This window comes from Copadichromis virginalis, linkage group LG12 (genome assembly GCF_057382275.1).
Source record: "Copadichromis virginalis isolate Kocher_CV1m ecotype Utaka linkage group LG12, C_Virginalis_male_GT1.1, whole genome shotgun sequence".
Lineage (NCBI taxonomy): Eukaryota > Metazoa > Chordata > Actinopteri > Cichliformes > Cichlidae > Copadichromis > Copadichromis virginalis.
Window position 1 is genome coordinate 36,879,916 of NC_140629.1, and position 20,772 is coordinate 36,900,687.

Below are 20,772 nucleotides of genomic sequence, written 5' to 3' on the forward strand. Positions count from 1 at the left end.
TTCAGGATCAGCTGTAGCGAACAAGGCGAGGCAAAAAGAAAGAACTTCAAAGGTTACTGCAGGCTTGGATCTGGCTGCAAACCTCAGCACCACTTCATAACCAACAGGAAATCACTCACATCATGTCTAGATTTTGTTCACAAATGACATCCTTAAACATCAAAGCTTTAGACATACAAAAGACCAAATCAGATCATGTACCCTTCTTACATATGGAGACATTTATTTTTAAATGAGGAGAAATGAGGATCTTAAACTAAACTTGCTATTCATCCATCCAAAAATAAGACAACAGTGTTGGCATCAGAAAAGTGAACTCATCTTCACCGTTTCACTTCAACAAATCTATTTATTGAACTTTGACAAGTATGATAACAAGTGTGGATGTGTAAAAGCAACAACACTTCCATAAACATTATCCATACTGCAACCACGTATAAAAAAGCGGAAATTGGATAAAAGACATGACAACAAACTGCTATCTCATCTCATCATCAGTTGACAGAACACCATTAAACGCAGAAGACTAAATAAGATGGCTGCACACGGTTTTATTGCTTTATTCTGCACACGCATCCAAGGTCAGTGATCTGCTCCATAAAACAGTCTTACAGATTGTGAGATGAAAATAACATGTTAAATACAGCCCCAAATTATGTGCAGGAGTATTTATGGAACGTTTTACACTTAGCTGTAGCTTCCAGGTCTGAAAAGTGTGTTGTTTTTCTAATGGGTACAGAGGGCCAACTTCTCTGGATGCAAAAAGACTGGCTGCAGAGAAGTCTATGATTGTCTTTGTTCTATTGACCTCATTAAACCATTTTCAGAAGACCTACTTGGAAAAAAGTACTTTAAAAAGTAAAACACGAAAGAAAGTCGTGCATTAAGCATGCAGTCCAATGTCAGAGTAGTTATAGGTTACGTTGAAAGACACACAGGCAGAGATGAGAGAGTAAAAATTTAATTAGGGACACAGCCAGTGGAGGTGAAAGACACACCTGGAGAGAGCATGTAAGTTAACGCGCTCCCTGTAGTGCAGATTAAACTGTTTATGCATCTGCGTACATGTGTTTAATTGTGAGTTTGTGGATGTGCAACTCTGCACAGCTGTGGCCAGATGTATAACGAGCTTTATGTGACAGCAAATGAGTCATAACAAATCTCTGCAAAGAGTATCAATGTTCCAGGAGGGAGGAGCGACCTTCACAAGGGAAGGGAAGGTGGGTCTCAATCGAATGCGGCAGTTTTCCCAAGTAGGCATTCCTTTACTGTGACAGAAACGCACACGTGATGAAGCAACACTGACAACGTTCAAACAAACACCCTGATGTAGGAAGACACGTAAAGTAGCAGCTTCATTTTTCTCAAACTACATCAGAAGACCAATACAACTTTAGCCTTACTTCAGGCACGCCTTGAGGTCAAGTTCATCCACAATCCCCATCGATCAGCTGATCTCAAAGCCAGCAATCAGCTGATGCATCAGCCGATATCCTGCTACACATTCTATTAGCAAAACTAGAGGATCTGCTATGTAAGCTGCTTTAACCTGCCTACTTAAAGTGCACATCTGTAAGCTGCTTTGCAACCCACCTCCACCTCCCTTCTACTGCTGCTGCTCTCCCAGCTTTCAACCTTCTGAATATGTACATGTAAGAGCAGAAACGTCTGCCAAATATAAATTGCTGCAAATTCTTGACAACAGAAGCACTGACCCAAATGAATTTTATATACTGTATGAACCCACATTCGAGTGTATTGCACACATATTTTCAACTACAAGAAAAAGCAATCTAGCTACAACACAAAAGCAGACTGCCTCTAAAAGGCACACAGTTGTACTCTACTGTCCTGAACCGTCTCCGAGGTCACCTGTTCTGACTCCACAGAGCAGTTTGTCACAGCGAATATACTGCTCCCTCTTAATCTCTTTGTTATAAAAAGACCAAAGATACTTCCCTCCTGGCCTTTTCTGAATGTGAGGTATGGTCACTGTGAAAGTGTGACATCCTGACCGTAATTCAGAAAAGATCCACCATACCAACCAATCTCTCTAAAACGATGATCTATTCTGTGTCGCATGGCCTTCCGACAGATTGGCCGACAGGCTAAAAGAGGATCAAAGCAAACATAAAAATGGGAAATTATTCTGACGGGACCGGAACAGCAGAACCGCGGGCTCCTCAACAATTCTTTCATTTAGAAAAGTGATTGTTATCAAAAGTACTGGAATACAAACGAATACAAAGAGTCTTGTTATACAGTAAGATAAAGACCCTACCTGTGTTTGCATGTGCCGTATTTCTACATATGCTCACATTTAGCCACTTGTTATACACTAAAAAGTGGCTAAATGAGACCTGATGCGTCAGACTAGAGACCGTAGAAGCCTACCATTAGCATTTTAATGCTGACATTTGCACTTGTCATAGAAAATGGTATTATAGTAAACAGAAACCTTTAGGGGTTTTTTGAAATGTTGATCAGATGGATTTGTACAGATTATACAAAACATAGTACCAACATAGTAAATCTCATCAACTTTTATTTCTCACAAAGATTATTTTCTGTAAAATATAATTTTTTTCACTAAAGGAATCGGTTCAAAGTGAACATCACTCAGCATTATCATATTCACAGCAAAGTTATTTCGCTGTTATTTTAAAAGATTTTTAAAATAAAACAAGCATTTCACCCAAACGTGTTACAGCACCTTTTCCCTAACACACACACACACACACACACACACACACACAGTGGGTGTATTTTGAAGGATGGGCATGTCACATTATATTAATAACCTGTAAGTGCAAGAAAAGGGCATCATGTGAAAGATTTGGACAGCTTAAATATAATTTAGTTAAAGGGGTCACTGGGGTTAATAATAAGCCTGTGTGCATGCAGGTATGCCCTCAGAAATAACTTTCCCATTATGGCTCTGTGGCTGCCATTCGTGGCAGTGACTCATTCTTAATAGAGCTGTGTAAAATTAGCACAGCAGCTAATAGCATGGGTGTCTGACTGCATTGGCACCGGGGTGCCGCGGCTCAGGGGCCGAGTCCATTTCAGCCGAGGTCTCGGCCAGATCCAGGAGGTTACACTCTGTTGCAGATCTACGTCGTTTGCCTCCTGAGTGTACGACAAGCCAAATGGGATTGACCCAGAGTTCACTGTAAACACGGACCTCTTAGAGAGGATAGGGCAGGAGGGCAAGGATTTCTCAAGAAACACCGACTCCCTCCTGTTTTGACACGTCCGAGCAATGGGAGCTATACAGACAGCAGTGTGAGCGGTAGTAGCAATTCCTTCCCCATCCCCTCCCAATGAGACTGTCCCCTATAGGGACCAATACCTGGGATTCGTTGATTAAACATCTAAGGAGTTGAAGGCTTATTTCATTCGCCCCCTGGAGAAAGAGCTCTGCCTCAGATTCGATTTAGGCCAGAGCCAGCTCAGCCAACATGGCTGAATGTCTCCAGTTTCATAAAGAAGAAAATAGATCCATAACTTTCGCACACAGTACATTCTGGTCAAGGCTTTCTGCACGACAAAGCAGTTTGCAGTGTGGAAGTCGAAGTGGAAGGTTGCCAGGTTTCATTACATCCCAAAAAGAGCCACTTGAATGAAGTATAGGGTATCTATAGTTAATGTCAAATGAATAAATTATAAATAATGATGGATTTTTCTGCAGCGATGGGAAGAACAACACTACAAAAAGTATATGATAAATTATTTTGACTAGAACATATTCAGCTTATTATTGGTTTGTTTGATTAATCTTTCCAGCTTTACTGCAAAACCAGTGACTGTTTGTGGGGATATTTATTGTTTATGACCATTTCTCTTATCGTACTACATGCATACGTCTCACACTTACAAGCAGAGAGAGCACAGGGGACGCCGTGTTCTTATCAGTTAAGTGGAAAGCTAAGTGATGAGAGAAGTGCAGCTTTAACCTCCATTAGTTTGTTCAGCAGCCAGCATCAGAAGGCTGTGGTCACAGTGGGAAGCTCCCAGTGAGAAGCGTGTCTTCCTCGCTGAATCTCAAACAGGATAAAGCTGAAAAACAACCAGCATCTCCGAGTCAATTCTCCCTGGATGAAAACAGAGCGAGGGGAGGACTTGGTTGGCCCTACATGGGATTAAGTGGCAGTTTCGATTAAAATCCAATCAAGAACAAAAGGTAGAGTCAAACATTAACAGGCCCCAGTTTTGTTGAGCTGTCAGTTGAACTAGTTGGACTTGCCCATTGAAAACAGAGAAGTGTGAAGAAAGGCAGGCTGCCCAGCAAGCAAAATGTAATTGGGCTAAAATTGGGGCAGGAGCTGATAGAAACTAAAGCTATTACTGAGGCAAATTCAATCGTGGGACATGATGGCTTAAAGCAGCCAAACAGCCCTGGCTGAGGCGCTTCAGACGACTGCAAGGGAACCCGCTTCTGTCAACACAACTTTGTATTTGCAGCTGATCAGCGGGATCACACCGAAGCAATAGGTTGTATTCACAACTATGGATATCTGGGCCAGGTTTCAATAATGCAACAGGAAATCTGAAGTATTGGGTAATTTGACACTGCTGGGGGAAAAAGTATCAGTTTGCACATTGACTTTAACAGCACTGTTAAATGTTACCTCACCTACTGTAATTGCTAAAACTAGCATTTCTTTTTGTGACCCACTATCCCACATTAACAGAGCAGTAATCACAATAAATTAAAGTTTATTGCTGTTCTTGGAAACACAACTAATTACTGACAATCTTTCTTCTTTAATTAACAGATTGAGTTTTGGTTTATATTTTTGTTTTTCCAAGTCAAAAATTAAATTATGGCTTTAATTTCAAAGCCAAACTGATGTGAAGTGGTATGGATGGGTTCTCAGGGTGGCTTTGGTGAGCTTTCAGTTGGAGTTGTTATAACATCTAATATGTTTTTTATTTAATTTGACATGTGCAGCGATTGTAAACGGGCCTATAGAAAATACTGATGAAGAACTAACGCAGAGGCAGAAAGCAAGAAGTCATAGTTTCTCCCCCTTGAAACAGCAGTGCCTCCAAGAGTCTCAGCTTTAGGCGTCCCTGTAACAACGGTGTGGATGGTAAACGTATTAAAAGTTAAATGTTTTGAAACTAAACCCGAAAACAGCTACAACGATCTATCTGCGTGATTTTGACAAATGAATTATTTTTCGATGCCCTATTTGATTTACGCTCAAAAATAACATTGAGTCAACAATATGAGGCTTAAAGGTCAGTTTCCACTTCATATCAGAGCATCCTGTGCTGCCACTGATATCCATGTCAAGACATCCTGTTTTATGCATCAGTCATTGTTTATAAACAAAGGTACATTTTTAAAAGAAATGTTTTTTTTAAAAACTGCATTCTGGAAAATGTAATCCCTCTTTTGCTCTCTACACGGATTATTTAATTGCATGAATTCCAAACATGTACAAATCTGATTGCAGCCTGAGCTTTATGGACCAAAGGGAAAGTGGAAAGCTTCTGGTACTGAAAGTCATGTCCTTTACCTGCAGATTCTGCATATTTATTCTTGACTTGTATTACAGTGAAGTGAACAGAATTTAACAAACTTATAATGAATAAGAAATTGAAGAACCCTGACGTACGGGGCAAATGTGAGAGTTAATATGATGATAAAACACAGACTGACACCACAATGAAGTGAAAACCTACAGACTTAATGTTTCGTTTTTCTGCACATTTTCTTCTTCGGTTGCAAAGATATCATGAAGTATCAACTCACAATGCATTGCAAAATTGCAGATATCAAGATACTGCAAGATTGGGAGATGTGCTGTTTCATGCATGGGTTTTGTTTAAAAGAAAAAAGAAAATAGAGATGCAGTGGACAAACCAGGCCTTACTTCCTCAGCATCGTTTCCTGCTCTCGGGCTGCTTCCTCATCGTTCAGCTGATGCAGAAGGAGCGTTAGCATTTCTCTTTTTAGAGGGCAGCAGCTTTGTCGCTCATGTTTTGTCAAATAAAACACGGCTGAAATGAATTCAAATTCATTCATTTGCTGCCGTTTAACTGCTTCATCCCACAACTTCCCTCAGTGTCAGCCAGCTGATTATATGCTAATTTCTTACAAGGCAAGCTGTGAAAACGAGCAAAGTTATAGAGCTGCCCAGCTGAAGGACACCTAAAACTGTCACAGTCTCGGCCAAAAAGCCTGATTTAATCGAAGCGTTGGCAAATATTCAAAGCACTCACAAAGGGGACGACTCTTTCTGCTCAATGGTTTAATCATGAATTTCCCAGCCTGTCTCGCATCTTTTTCATTACTGACCCCCAAGTACGAGCTATCTAGCAACTAATGAATCTGCATGCAAAGCAGGAGACGGTGTCCTCTGCCACAGGGTTAGCATTGTTAGGCTAATAGCCACACAAAGAGAAAGGAAGAGTTTAAAAGTTGTGGCTTAGCTCATTGATTCAACTTTCCCCCACACCTCCAGTCCAATTAGAGGGCCTGCTGGTAAGACATGACAAATGACTGGCTGATCGTTGGCCTCCCAGCACCCATAAATCCAGCTGTCTGCCCTCACCCTACCATAGCTGCTATCGCTCCTGCAGCCAAATATCAGCATCGAGCACGTAATGGGTTCTGGATCATCAAACAGATGGCCCAAAAGAGTCAGAGTCCACCAACAAGAAAGAGATTAGCAGTGAAGCCACACAGGCGTGAACAGAAAAACAAAAGCTGGGTTTGTGACACAGAGCAGATTCATAATTACTTTAGGAATTTGTCACTGCTGTATTTTTGCAATTATTACACAAAACAATAAACATGTCAGCCTGAAAAGAGTGACTTGACTCAAAAGGAAAAACAGCTTTTATATGATGGTGTGCTGCAAATAAAGCCAAACTAAAACACCTCCGCAGTGAACTCTTTAAGATGCATTTTTAATATGTTTATTTTACTTAAGGTGCCATGAGGAGAAAACAAGCACAAACTGATAAAATTTGCATAATTTATAAATGAAGTCACAGGAAAAGTCCTGAAAGGGGAAAGTTTACAACAAGCCAGGTGCAGAGATCTGTAACGACGAGCGAGGAAGGAAAAACATTTCGCTCAATAATTCACCGCTTCTGTCTCAGCACCCATTAGCTCTAATGAAAAATCTATGCCACAAGTCCAGCCACAAGTTTTGACGCTGCTCGGACTCCATTTGTGCTGCACTACAGATTTAGTTTGATTCAGGGATTTATACTTTGGAAAGGCTAAAACAAAAGAGACAAATTTTCTGTGAGCCAAAGACAACAATGGCTGAGATGCAGGTGAACAGAAAGCCGAGAAACTAAATCACATACTGCATTTCATCTCACAGGCCCGCTGTGATACATAATGCATGCTTCCTGCGTTCAATCTGAGAAGTTTGTTCCCTTTCATTGTTGAGCTTTTGGAGGAGCTGACTCATTCATTATCCAGTGTAGAGGTTCCTCACATCTTACAAAACTCATTTGCATTCATTCAAAAGGATTTCAGGTTGAAGCCACGTTGCATAATTTGAAATCTGTTTGACAAATCTGTCTAATTTGTTCCTGTTTTGTTGCTCCTGTCAGCTCACAGTGATCCCACTGCAGACACATCATCATCCCTCCAGCTACCAATTTTCACCTCCAACACCTTGGCAGGTCTTGGCAGGCTACAGTGAATCGCTCCTACAAAAGAACAGCAGCTTTTAGACAAACAAACAGAATGTAAATAATTTATATATTTAGATAGCTCAGAGAAGTGCCGCCATTGTTTTAAAATCTTAAAAATATGGACAGAGGAGCTCTGAAAGTGGCTCGGACTGCAAAGCGTTATCCTCAAACGTCTCGCTCATGTACACGAGCAAGAACTTTAATAACACACCACTTGGGCACGGTGAAAGTCATGTTAGATGACGTAGGCGGCAGCCCTCCGTCTCCCAGCTACAGCGTAACCAGAAATTTGAGGCTGAGCAACTTTTTAAATCGCTGTTTTTCACCTCAGAGGAATGAAGAAGTTAAAAATTAATGATAAGTGATTTCTGACCCATTTTGACGCTCTGATTTGATTTGGGGAGCTTATGAATCTGTAACCAAATTTTAATTTGGGGCAGCTGTGAGCAGAGCTGGAGACCTGCGCTGCAACACAACTGCAATCCCGCTTGGAGGAATACCAGCTGGATAATGTTTCATGAAGCTGCTCCGGTAATTCCAGACCCATCAGAGAGAAGAAAAGGGGAAAGGTCAGAGGATGTCCTGTTGGCACCATTACTGGCTACCACTCAAACTTACATATTTATACTAACCAGTGTCATGTTGCACATTCACAACCAATTTAACTGCATCCCATTCCTATCTTTCTTTCTTTTTTACCTTTTAGGAAGGCCTATGTTTGTCTTCAAAACCTTTAAATCTACTTAAAACCACATGCAAATCACGCAAAATGCACAATTTTCTTAATTTAGCACTACCAACTTGGCTCCAAGGTACTTGGCTCCTTCACCAAGGCTAATGGCATTGCTGTATTTGGTTGTTTTAAACCAAATGATCTAAATCTCTAGTTTGCACTGTATTCAAACTCCATACATACTGGATGGTCGTTGCATAATGTTAGTGACCAACAGACTGTCAGAATAGATCAAAAAATAGATCCAAGTGCAGATAAAGAACTTAAAGATGAACTAAAAATGGGCAATTGTGATAAAAGATGGAAACAACATGATCTAATAAAGACAAAGGAAGACATAGCTGCATGCATGTACACAGAGGGATAAGAGCCAAACAAGACACAGGTAGGAATAAGACGGGGGTGGGGCAAGCAGGTAGAAAGGAGGGGAAACAAAAATGGGAAGTCAAACCGAAACAAATAGGGAAAAATTAGAAAACTAATCTTCACAGTGAAACAGGGAACAACCAAATAACCAAGACACATGAAGACAAACACTGAAATGATGACAGAGAAAGAGCAAAAGAAGGCGAGTATAAGACTAAAAGCAAGTAAAAATAAATAAAAACCTCAGGGAGTGTGACTGGAATGGTGCCTGAACTGGTGTGAAAATGACCCACTACAAATATGACACAACATCTCATTAAACAAAACAAACAAACACAAATTATTCTGGATTAATGAATTAAGTAAGAGAGCGTTTGCTGTATCGCATTTCACGTCTCGCTTCAGCACGAAAGTCACAAACGGCTCATGTTCGCATTTCCTTAGACTGAACTACATTTTTAAAATGCTTCATGAACAGGGGTTTGGGTGGGTGGCACGTAACAAATGTTAAATTGCTATCTGGAAAGGCTGGGGGCCAGGACTTGAACTGCTGACCCCGTGATTGAGGAACGAGCGCTATACTTGCTTAAGCCTCGGGCCCCGAGATGTTGCCGTTTGTCAGGGTTGTTAATTTAAAGTTATCTCTCCAGAGTGGGAACAAAACGCTGTGAAATGACGCACGAAAGCATAAAATGTGTTGACACGACACCCGAAATGTCCTTATAAGTGGTGCACTGTGATTTAAAGGCCACGTCTCGTGCTTAATGATACAGAAACAACATCGCCAGCTGGCATCGCTGACTTAAAAATTGCAGTAGCACGTCAGCTTTCCTCTATATATATTTAACACCAAATTTTAAATGTTTTCTGCTTCACTTTATCTAATGTTTAAGAGTAAACTGTAACAGCTGAAATGGGAATACAGCAATCTTTAAACTGGCCCATTGCCTCCCTTAAATACGGCATCCTCGCCTCGATGCACAAGACCAGGGCGCTCGACTGATTCGCTTCTTGTACATAAAAATATCAAAGTAAGACTTTGCAAAAAGGGATTCAAGCGTTTGCTTAATTACTCAAAAATATAAATTATGAATAAACTGACCATAATCATCCTCATTCCACTTTCTTTATGTTGTTCATACTTAACGTTGACATTACATCAGGATTATGTCCACATCACCTGCTGTTAATGTGTGCTCTCAACTTCCTCTTGAAAGAAAGGAAAAGTCCCGAATCAGCAGTTACTAGGCAAGTGATGACTAATGAATCACTCATTAACAATTCCCCATTCCCACTACTACTATTCAGTAACAAAAACCCATTCTCATTGCAAGGGCACCAAATACCGCTGGTGGCATCTTAATATCCACAAGGTTTTGTTTTCCATCCAGTCCCTGATCTCCCACATTTGGGCAATAAAGGTCATTTAAACACAACAGGTAAGGCCATTTCTCAGTGTACTATACTTTAACCAAAAACACAATCTTTTCCCAAACCAGATGATTTAGTCTAGTCTAATTTAGTCTGGCAAGTGAAAGCCGAAGTAAGAAAGCAAGTAAAAACAAACGGATGCCTGAAGAACGGCGAATTAAAGTGCAAAACAGGAAGCTATCAAAGCCACCATCCAGCCTCCTGATCCAGACTCTTCAAAAGAGGACCTCTAAGTTGAGTAGTACAAGTAGTGTTGTTGTTAGTAACTAAGCATGTTTGTGTCCATTATCATAACGATTTGTAACTCAACGATGGTGTAATCAGGTTGTTTATAACACCTGTTCAACTGCTCATTCACACAGATATGAGATTGGCCAATCACACGGCAGAAAGTTTAGACATGTAAACTAACTCTGAACATGTATGGTTGCTCTGAGTATTTCTAAAACTGGTTTGAAAAGGTTTGAATAATAGAAAATATCCAGCGAGCAGCAGTTTTCTGGGTGAAAATTTCTTGTCGAAATTGGAGGAGATTGGGCAGCTGATGCTTCCAGCTAGCAGTAACTCTAATTTCTCATTAGGATCTGTAATGCACAACTTGTTGAGTCTTGAGACAGATGGGCTACAGCACCAGAAGATCACAACCGTTATGAATCCTTTCAACTAATAACAGGAAAGTGAGGCTACAAATCAAATGGGCTCACTGAAATTGGTCAGTAGAAGATTGGAAAAACATTGCCTTGTCTGATGACTCTCAATTTCTGCTGCTACAGTCAGATGGGGAGGTCAGAAATTGGCAAAAACAACATGAAAGCACGGATGAATCCTGTCCTCTATCAGTGGTTCTTGTATCAGTGGCGTAATGGCATGGACATGAACAATGATTTCACTGTACTCAAAATGCTTGCCACAAGTCATGAATGTGCGGCTGAAAAATCTGAAACCAGTGATGCAAAAATCTGTGAGGTATCCTTCCAGCATCACGTTCACAGTTATGGGATGAGATGAAGAGGGCAAATGTTAGTCAGAGTCAAGTTTATTATAAGCACATTCAAAACAACAGCTGTTGACCAAAGTGCTGTACAAAACATAGGACCAGATGACAGAATATAAGAAAAGAAACATAAATTGGGCTGTGTGATATGACCAAAATCTCATATCCCGATATAAGACATCTATCGTCCGATAACGATATAAATCACAAAAATTTAACATTTTCTGTAAATTCTGTGAATCGCGGGAAGTGTTTCCAGCTGGGCGTGGTGTACCTGGAGTCGAGTGTTTTAACCGATGCATGAAACGATACATTTTTAGACATAAGTTGTAACGGCCGCCGTTTTCTTTGTGAGTATTTGTTACACGGCGTGCTGCGGGGAAAAGCCTGTTCTAATGTTTGAGTCTAAGGTTTATTTTTTAGCACCTGGCGGCTCTTTTTTACTTCTCATCCGTAGATAATCTGCTCTTTCACGGGATTCAGTTTATTTGTGATTCAGAAAAGTCTCAAAAGGATCTTGAGCTTCATTGTGAAAGGTTTATGTGGAAAATAAACAAGCGGACACGCGATGGTTTTACCGTCGTTGTTGCTAACGATAACGCATAAAAACAGGCGCTTGTCCGTCTGTAGTGTGGTTATATTAAATATAAGAGAAAGAGAGAACTTTAACAAATTAATATAGCCACTACAGTGACCATGAAAACGATGAGAAAATATTGCAGTTTATTTTGCGACATCACGAAACAAACGATAGCATAAAATGAAACGATAGACGTTTTTATATCGTCATCCGATATATATCGTTATATCGAACAGCCCTAACATAGTAGTCACAACTCCTTCTGATTTAAAAGGCAGAGAATAAAAGTGTCTAATGTTGGGGAGGTCCTGACGTGAAGGGGCAATCTGTTCCACAGTTTAGGAGCAGCCACAGCAAAGCCTCGATCTCCTCTGTGCTTTAATCGGGACAGCAAGGAGCATTTGGTCCGCAGACCTCAGTGATCTTGAAGGAGTGTACAAATCGAAAAGATCAGACGGTACGAGGGCTCTAACCCATGCAGCTCCTTAAAAACAAATATTAAAATCTTGAAATCATTTTGAAAACTGACTGGCAGCCAGTGTAATGATGCTAGTACTGGAGATATCTGGTCTTGCTTGTGTGTGCCAGTTAGAGACTGTGCTGCAGCGTTTTGGACCAGCTGCAGTTGGCTAACCAATCACAGACTGACACCTGAATAAAGATGATGGTTGGGATGAAATGACAGAGGAATGGCTTCACTTTTGTGAGTAGCTGGAGATGAAAGAAAGAAGTGTTGGTGTGAATCTTGGGTCAATTTATTCATTAAAAACATGCAAACTGCAGCTCACAACTTTATTGTTCCCATAGACTGTACAAAAACACAAATGCACGATACAGATCCTCACTACTACAACGTCATGGCACCCCCCCCCCCCCCCGTGTATATTGATATAGACTAAACAATACAATATCAATCCACCATGAATTTATAAGAATAAACCTCCCGATTACAACTTGGTGTAAATGAATCTGCCTTTTAAAAAATGAAACATGAGTCAGTGGCATTATTTATTCATATGTTCTCCCAGTACAACTATGTAGTCTCTGCCCAAAATTAATGATGTAATAGTGTCACTGCACTATGAAATATGACCTGAGGATGCTTGTATCCTCTCTCTCCAACCAGCCGTTGCAGTCTCCTGCCCACGCTCACATCAACGAGCAATTTTCCATGTTGTGTATTGGCCTAAAAAGACTAAGTGCAGTCTCACTGAAAAGTAACCGCCCATTTGCTCCTTGTACCTCCTGGCAGGTTGTAAAAGCAGCAAAACTTTCTTTTCAGGGTGTAAAAGTGCAGCAATAGTTTAGCAAGCGGCATGCAATAAAAGAAAGTTCTACAGCAGCTACATCTGCTCTGAGAAATACGATGCGGTGAGTTCAAGAAGCGGCAGACGATAAAAACTAAATCTAAAGCTCGTAAAATAAGCGCAGGAAGTTTGCACATCACTCTTTGTGGGTGTAAAATGACTGTGAACCAGCCACCAATCAGCGGCGCACGCACACGGATGAGGATGTATGGATTACCAGAGGGACAGCTCTCTGACAGATTCAGCAGCCAAAGGGAACCTGACACAGGAAACAAGGCGTGCTGCTGTCTAAATGAGAAGAGCAGCAGCTGTGTGTGAGTGTGCGCATCTAGTTTAGGAACAAGGTCTACCCTTTAAGCTACTCAACAGAAATCACACGTGCTGTCACTCTAAATGTGAGTGTGTAGGAGTAGGAGAAGCCAATTAAAAGAGCGTTAAGCAGACTGCAAATGCAATGGATGCACGGATCCAGGAAGGAAATACAAAAACACAACTGTCCTTGGCACTCTTATGAACAAACACGCACTCACCAGCTCTCCTCGTGGGTCAGTACACTCTCACAGAGATGAAAGTACACTGCACTCCAACATAAAGTACTCTCTCTCACTCTGATTTATCCCTCTACGTGTTGGCATTTTCTATCTATTTATATCTCTGTCAGTGGTGATGAAAAATAAAGAATTTAACTTTTAAACAGTGTTTCATCATCAAAGTGGGATTTTAAAATTGACAAGTATCCTAGAAAAACATGACATGCGATGGAAATGTCTTTGACTATGAAATGTAACTATTTTAAATGCTAGAGTGACTTTGTTGCATGAAAAAATACCCAAAATCCAGTTTGTGTCTGCAGCCTTGACAGGAAGTTTTTAGCTTGCATGCAGCAACTGAGGGCAGCGATGTGGAGAACCGGGTACAGCATATTTTTATTTCAGGTCTCTGACCACACACACCCACTTGTAGAAACCAGCACAGACTCTGGAGCAGTCACAGTTACAGAGGATGGAGAATAAGCCTGCTTCGTTAATAGAATATAAACCACTGCTGGCATGGTGAGCAAAAATGCTTGTTTGGATAACGCAAGACTGTTGCAAAAAATGCCATGATATACTTCTGGCATACTTCTGACTCTACAGGAAGTTACGCATTTATGACTCTTTTGGTGCAGCTATAATTCATTAAGCCCCACAACCTCCAAAATATTTTTTCTTACATTCTTGTGCTTATCTGTTAATTTTTGTGGGTGCATTTATTGAACTTTGTGTTGCAGGTGATGCAAAAGTGTCATTATGTCAGGAACTTTTATAAAATTCAGACCAGGAGATTTACTGAGACATGAGAGATGTTCTTGGAACTTTTTCTTCTATAGCTGGTTTTAATTTTTGCAAATTTCACTTCATGATCACCTGCATTTTTAGATCGCTCCCTGGAAGCCCCACTCTATAACTCCTATCTGCCATGGGGTGGACCTTTAAAACTTATCTCTGACTTGCATGTGGAGGATCATAGCTGATGATGATGGCTGGTTCTGCAGGTACAAACCAGCAGCTTCTAGGTCAGGAGTCAGCTCCTTTCCCCCCCAACATTTCAAAGATTGTGCACCATAAAACTCTCACAGCAGAGTCTTAACATAGTGAGGTGTCTAAGGAAGAAGCAAAAACCACCTAAAATGTAGCCCTACCATTAAGCCAACATGTGGCTGCGCACAGCACTTTGAAATTTCATACACTTCTTTGGCCAAACCAGCACAATCTTCACTCACTAACTGGTCCAGTTGCCAGATTAATCTCCTTAAGACGTCAATAAAATAAAAATCAAGAGTTATTTTGACACATAACTCTTTGATTATGTCTCCATTTGTCCACACGGGACTTTTGAAAAGACGAAACAACCTTATTGTTGGTAACCACACACTTTTGTGCATTTTCCATCCATGTGAACAGCTGCTATTATACATTTCAGGGAAACACTCTACTTAAGAACCCTGATAATGAGAATGATGATGCACAACTTAGAATCAACATTAATTATGAAAAGCAAAACAAACACTGTAATTTTTTAGGCAGCAGTGGGGGAACCAATCGATACCTAGAAATTTTCCATACACAAGATACAACTTCCTGTATGTGCCGCTGATGTTTTGATCTTTGACTGCTTACAAACATTAACACATGGAGATCTGATGTCACAATCGAGGCTGTTACAAAAGTACTGCGTCGCTTTATAATCCATAATTAGGGTTCCCTTTGTGTCACTGCTTCATGCTTCAAAGGCAAAGTTTGACTGTGTGTGTGTGTGTGTGTGTGTGTGTGTGTGTGTGTGTGTGTGTGTGTGTGTGTGTGAGAGAGAGAGAGAAGAACAGAACACACAGAGTGGTGTTCCTCTCTATATTAGCGATTTGATTAAGATAAGCGAAGCATAGCTGTTGGCAAAGAAGCCAAACTGGCTGCGATATGCATTCATTGATGTGAGTTTGTGTTGTGACAGTCTGCGTATAATCCAATCTTCCTACTTCCTGCTCTATAATTGGTTTTGTCCTCAGCAGCACAAACCCAGGCAGGATCTTCCTTCTGGGAATTTTTTGTCTTCTTTCACTTGATTTTTTTATTTTTTTGACAATCAAAGCATCCCATACACACCCACACTCACACTCTCTCACACACACACAGGCTCTCCAAACACCCCCTGCCAGCGCTGACAGGATTCTTTTGCAGTTTCTGCACAACAAGCAGGGAAGTTACAAGCATCAAGCTGGGCGCGTGTGTGTGTGTGTGTGTGTGTGTGTGTGTGTGTGTGTGTGTGTGTGTGTGTGTGTGTGTGAGTGAGAGAGAGAGACACAGCATTGCCCTGCAGGGTGACTGATAATCAAAGTACATTATCACCACTGAGCATTTCGAGTACTTTCCTGGTAGTAAGATCCACGGGCTGAGACTGACACTTACACACACACACACACACACACACACACACACACACACACACACAAGTGTATTTATTAGATTGTTTTGTCTGGAAACCCTAAGAAATTAGAGCTACATGGTCATTAAGTCCAACTTTGGTTAATCTTACACTAAGATTTCAGATAATAATAAGATGAGAAATACTTTTCTTACCCCATATTTTTTTAATTCTCTCATTGTAGCAGTTAATAAGGTAATAAATGTCAACTTAACAAGTAAAATATTTCAAATTAAAAGCAAACAAACATTGTTATAATAAAAGAAACAAATCTGTGAAAGGAGGACTTGTTTTGGTTCACAAACACATGTGCACGCACATCATCTGATTGTATCAGTTCAATAAACACTAATTACATTAATCCGTTATTTAAAAGATCAGTGATTTACAATGTGTCAAAAAAACAAAAAAAACTGAACATCAGACTCAGCTGAACCAAACCTGTTTCATTTGATTATTTTGTAACTACTAAAAAGTTAGAGATTCAGTTCAGCCAGATACAAGGCAGTGCAAAGTCGCACATTTTCACATTAAAATCATCAGAAGATAATTCATTCTTGATCTTAGAAGCAGCAGTTTAAAGCATAATTTAGACTGGCTTAAAAGCTGAGCTTATCTGAGGCCAACAAATGAGCGAGATAGCGGGAATCAAAGGGCACTGGAAGTACGGGGCAAAGGAGCCAGCAGGCTCCCACTTTCTTTATAAGTGGAGGATCACTATGTGGCAATATTCTCACCCCTACTCTGCTTCTGATTGGATAGTGCCTGCTCATCCATCAGCCTTACAAGTTACAGCATACAAATCCACAACGTCGATCACTTCCATGTTTCCTCTTCATTATCTGTGTCACCAAACTAGGAACGCATTCTGGAAGTGTGACCTTTTCAATGATATGCATGAAGATTTAGGCGAATTGAGGTATCTTGCTTCCCCCCTATATTCAGCAACTGAAAGGCTTATTGAGACTTATCTCTGACATTTTTAAAAACACACATCACTGAAATGTTTTCATAACATATGGGAGCGGTTGCAACTGAGGTAGCATGTTGCTCTTGATTTCAAATCCAACAGCAGAAAGCTCATGAGATGTGCCTTCGTCCAATCACGTGAACCTCTGTGTTTCCGTGGGCTTGGAAGGCTGGAGAGGAAGATCACCGATCACTCATCTATTCACTGTCACTGACTCGCCCATCAAGAGGCCAGCAGAGGAAGCAGGGCGACCCCTCGCTGCCGCTGTGGTCACATGCCATCAGACTCCACAAGCTTCAGTTTGGACTTTGACTAAAAGCAAGTAGATGGATCACCAGCTGAGTTTGTTTTGGTTATACTGAGAATATTAGTTATTAAATAACTGTTTCAGAAATCGTCTGAGTTCCTAGAATGCAAAAGAGAGAAAATGAAGCATAAATTGCCTCTTCATCCTCACTCAAATTACAGATTCCCAAGTCTTCCTCCATAATTCAATGCTTCCAAGGCAGCTCCAGATCTGACTGAGCTGAATTTCGTTTTAGGGTTTATTTGGCTTTCACCATCTAAGATATAACTACCATAAAGTCTACCATCACATCTAGTTACCTTATGCTGCAAATAAAAAAACCAAATTAATGAGTAATTCATGCATTTGCTGCAGGAATATTTGCCTCAGTTGCTGCAGTTACTTTCACCGCTCCATCAAGTTCTCAGCCTCCTCTCCACTACACCACAGGCACCGCTAGTCCAACCGAACCAGCAGAATCATGCAAGAGAATGAAAATCTGGCAAATGGAGCAAGATAATGTCCTCTTTATATAAAACCGGAGAAAGCGCAAAGTCATTTTCCAGTAGGACAGAATCAAATGAGTGTGAAGATGTCAGAAAATCATTTGGTTATGTTTTATGACTCAGCTGATTTAAAAAAATCTTTCGAAACACTTCTTTGAAACAGTTAATTACTCCATTTCTAATGATTTGTCTTCTTTCTCTTGAAACTGGCAATTTTTACAAATAGATAATTATTAAAGGATGTATTTTGAGCTGATTTTTTAATTCTCTTTAAACTGCATATTGATGCTATGTATTGATATTATTTTAGCAACAGCCTGTATTATCAGAAACATTTTTCACCTTCACTTCCCTCTTCAACATATCCCTCTACACCTCGCCGCTGTAATTACAGAGCTTCCCCTCGGGGATCAATAAAGTTCATCTCATCTGATATCATCTTCTCATCTCATCTCATTTTATCTTCCACGAGGGGTGAAAGACACGGATTCACAGAGCTACCTAGAAAATGTCGTTTGGATAAAGTACATATGTAAAATCTTTTCAGATGCGCTATCAGGATGTTCCCTCAGGAAGAGGAGCAATCGATAGTTACCCCCCAGGTGATCTTCCAGGACTGTTTCTACTGATTTTGTAGTCTTTTGGAAAAACTTGCTTCATAAAATATAAACTCCTTTAGATGGTTCAAGTGTTCCAACCTCACATCTTCTCCTGAAAGCTCGGTGATGACATCATGTGTTCGAAGTCTTTTTCAGTCTTTCATTTTCCAAACTTTTTTTTTTTTTTGCATTTTTGCAATTTGCTGTTGTCTTCTTTCACCTTCTGCGTCTTCTATTTTACTCATATTTACCATAGTTAGTTTTTACCCCATCATAACTTTGAATCTGCTTTGAATCAGTGGACTAAGCACTCCAACTTATTTTCTTTCTAAGTGGGAATCATTTGCATATGCAAAGATCTAAACCTGGACTGCTTTCAAGTGAAATTCAGATAAATGTATGCCGTATCATGGCTTTCCTGCAACACTGCAGCGAAATATTTCCCAATTTCAACAAGCATGATGATATTTAACTTAATTATTCTCTATCAGTTCGCTTAGCAGCACAATTATACCACCAAGAAGGCAAACATAGGAATTGTGCTGCACTTAATTTAACACACTGCTGTGTGCAGATATCTACCTGTCAGTATAAAGGTATAACACGTATTGATTTATTTGCGTGTGATGACATAGAAGCTGTGAAGAGTTTGTTTTATTCTCCCCGCAGGCTGAATAAAGGTGAAGTTTTCTCTGTCTCTGAGAGCAGACTGTGAAATGTAGGAGCTCTGCAGCTTCGATCTCAGATGATCGTCTACAAAGGTGTTTACGGAGGGAATCCAGCCAACAGGCTGTGCTGTGTTGAATGATTTGGCTGAGAAACGGGAGCCAAGAAGTATTCTACCGTGCACGTTTTCTAACCCGAGTGAGCACAGCGCTGGGTAATTATTTGGCAGAAGACCGCGTGAAATGGATATGACAGCTGCAATTACAATGAGGATGAAGCATGACTGCCGTGCTGGCCTGTATTTTCTGTACCGTTACAGGCCCTTATGTCACTACGGATTTGGGGTTATTTGGGCGTGAATCAAGTTTAGGAGAAGTTGATGGTTACTGATTTGAGATATTAAAGGAGGCGATGAAGACAAGTTAATATTCTAAAAGAGGATCTTGGTAAGAGTACCAACCTGAGTAATTACAATTCCTTATCTGCAGTTTTGCTGCTGCTGTCATTGCATCTGTAGTAACCAAGGTTGAAAGATGGACATCAACCATTGGTAGGCGAAACCTGATCGTTTTGGCCTTCGGCACTTTAGTGTCTAACTAACTGATCAACAACAGATAAGTCACTGTTTTCTACTTCAAGGTTGTTTGATTGTGCCTCTCATCGCTCCACCAGCCTCCTGACATGCATCACTGTAGGCTGTAGGTCTAACATACATCAGAAAAAGACGTTTAAGAGAGGACGCTTTGTCAGAAATTGTTGCTACTAGGGCATCCGAAATGTGAGGGGAAAAAAGGCTTCATTACCAAACATCATTCTATGATATGGATATGAGTTAAATCTTTGATGGTCTTGGTCTGGACCTGAACCAACAGACTAAGATCACCGATGCTGCTGGCAAGAAAAAGGACAAGAACTTATTTATTTCCACAACCACGTACAAATCCCTGTTTGGTTTTTTCACAGACCTTATACTGACCTGCAGTAAACTCAACCTGAGTACCTACACATGTATTTACTCAAACTTCAGCATGTGTGAAAGAAAGGATGAGTAACCCTCAGCGCTTCTGGACAAACAGATAAATCTTTACACTACAGCAGACAAGATTGACACGTGTGCAGGAAATTGAGTGTCTGTGTCGGTCCAATCACCTCTGACTCTAAAGGTTATCTCATCCAATTAGTTTTCCTCAGAAACTTGTCAATTGCAAATCGATCGTGGCACCGCGTCCAGAGGTTGAATCGGCCAGGAGAAGAGTGAGGAGACTTTATTAAACTGCACAGAGGATATAAAACCTTGGATTCAACTAAACTGTCTTCAATCACGTTTAGACTACAGAAGGGTCACAATATCCATCCTACCCACAGAGAAAGGTTCGAACCAACTTGGAGGGTAGAGCCAGGAACATCCTCGCATTAACTCAAGATTTTAGGCACGGAAACACGAGTTTAAATGAGCATTTAAGGCTTTTTCAGGCTTTGGATCCCTAGAGAATGAGAAAAGATTCCTCTAAGAACTGATGGAAGAATTTTCATAAAACACACATTTTACTTTTCAAGGAACTAGTTACCATTAACTGTAGCAAAAAACAGCTCTTTTCCCAGGATCTCTCTAATAGACAGCACTACTTTTCCCTATTTTATACAAACTGGTGAGTTCATGCTTACATAAAGACAAACTATTCATCACAAGCAGACAGCCATTCAATTA

At 40.5% G+C, this 20,772-nt stretch overlaps 1 protein-coding gene and 1 long non-coding RNA gene across 2 annotated transcripts in view; both read right to left on the reverse strand.

Annotated features, from left to right (window-relative positions):
* fras1 (Fraser extracellular matrix complex subunit 1) overlaps positions 1-20,772 on the reverse strand; it is a 299,016-nt gene that overhangs the window by 204,234 nt on the left and 74,010 nt on the right. The window lies entirely within an intron of this gene.
* Positions 6,993-20,772, reverse strand: part of LOC146697585 (uncharacterized) — a 57,683-nt gene continuing 43,903 nt past the window's right edge. The window contains exon 3 of the long non-coding RNA XR_014923422.1: positions 6,993-7,683. This is a non-coding gene — a long non-coding RNA (uncharacterized LOC146697585). The remainder of the gene's footprint in view (positions 7,684-20,772) is intronic.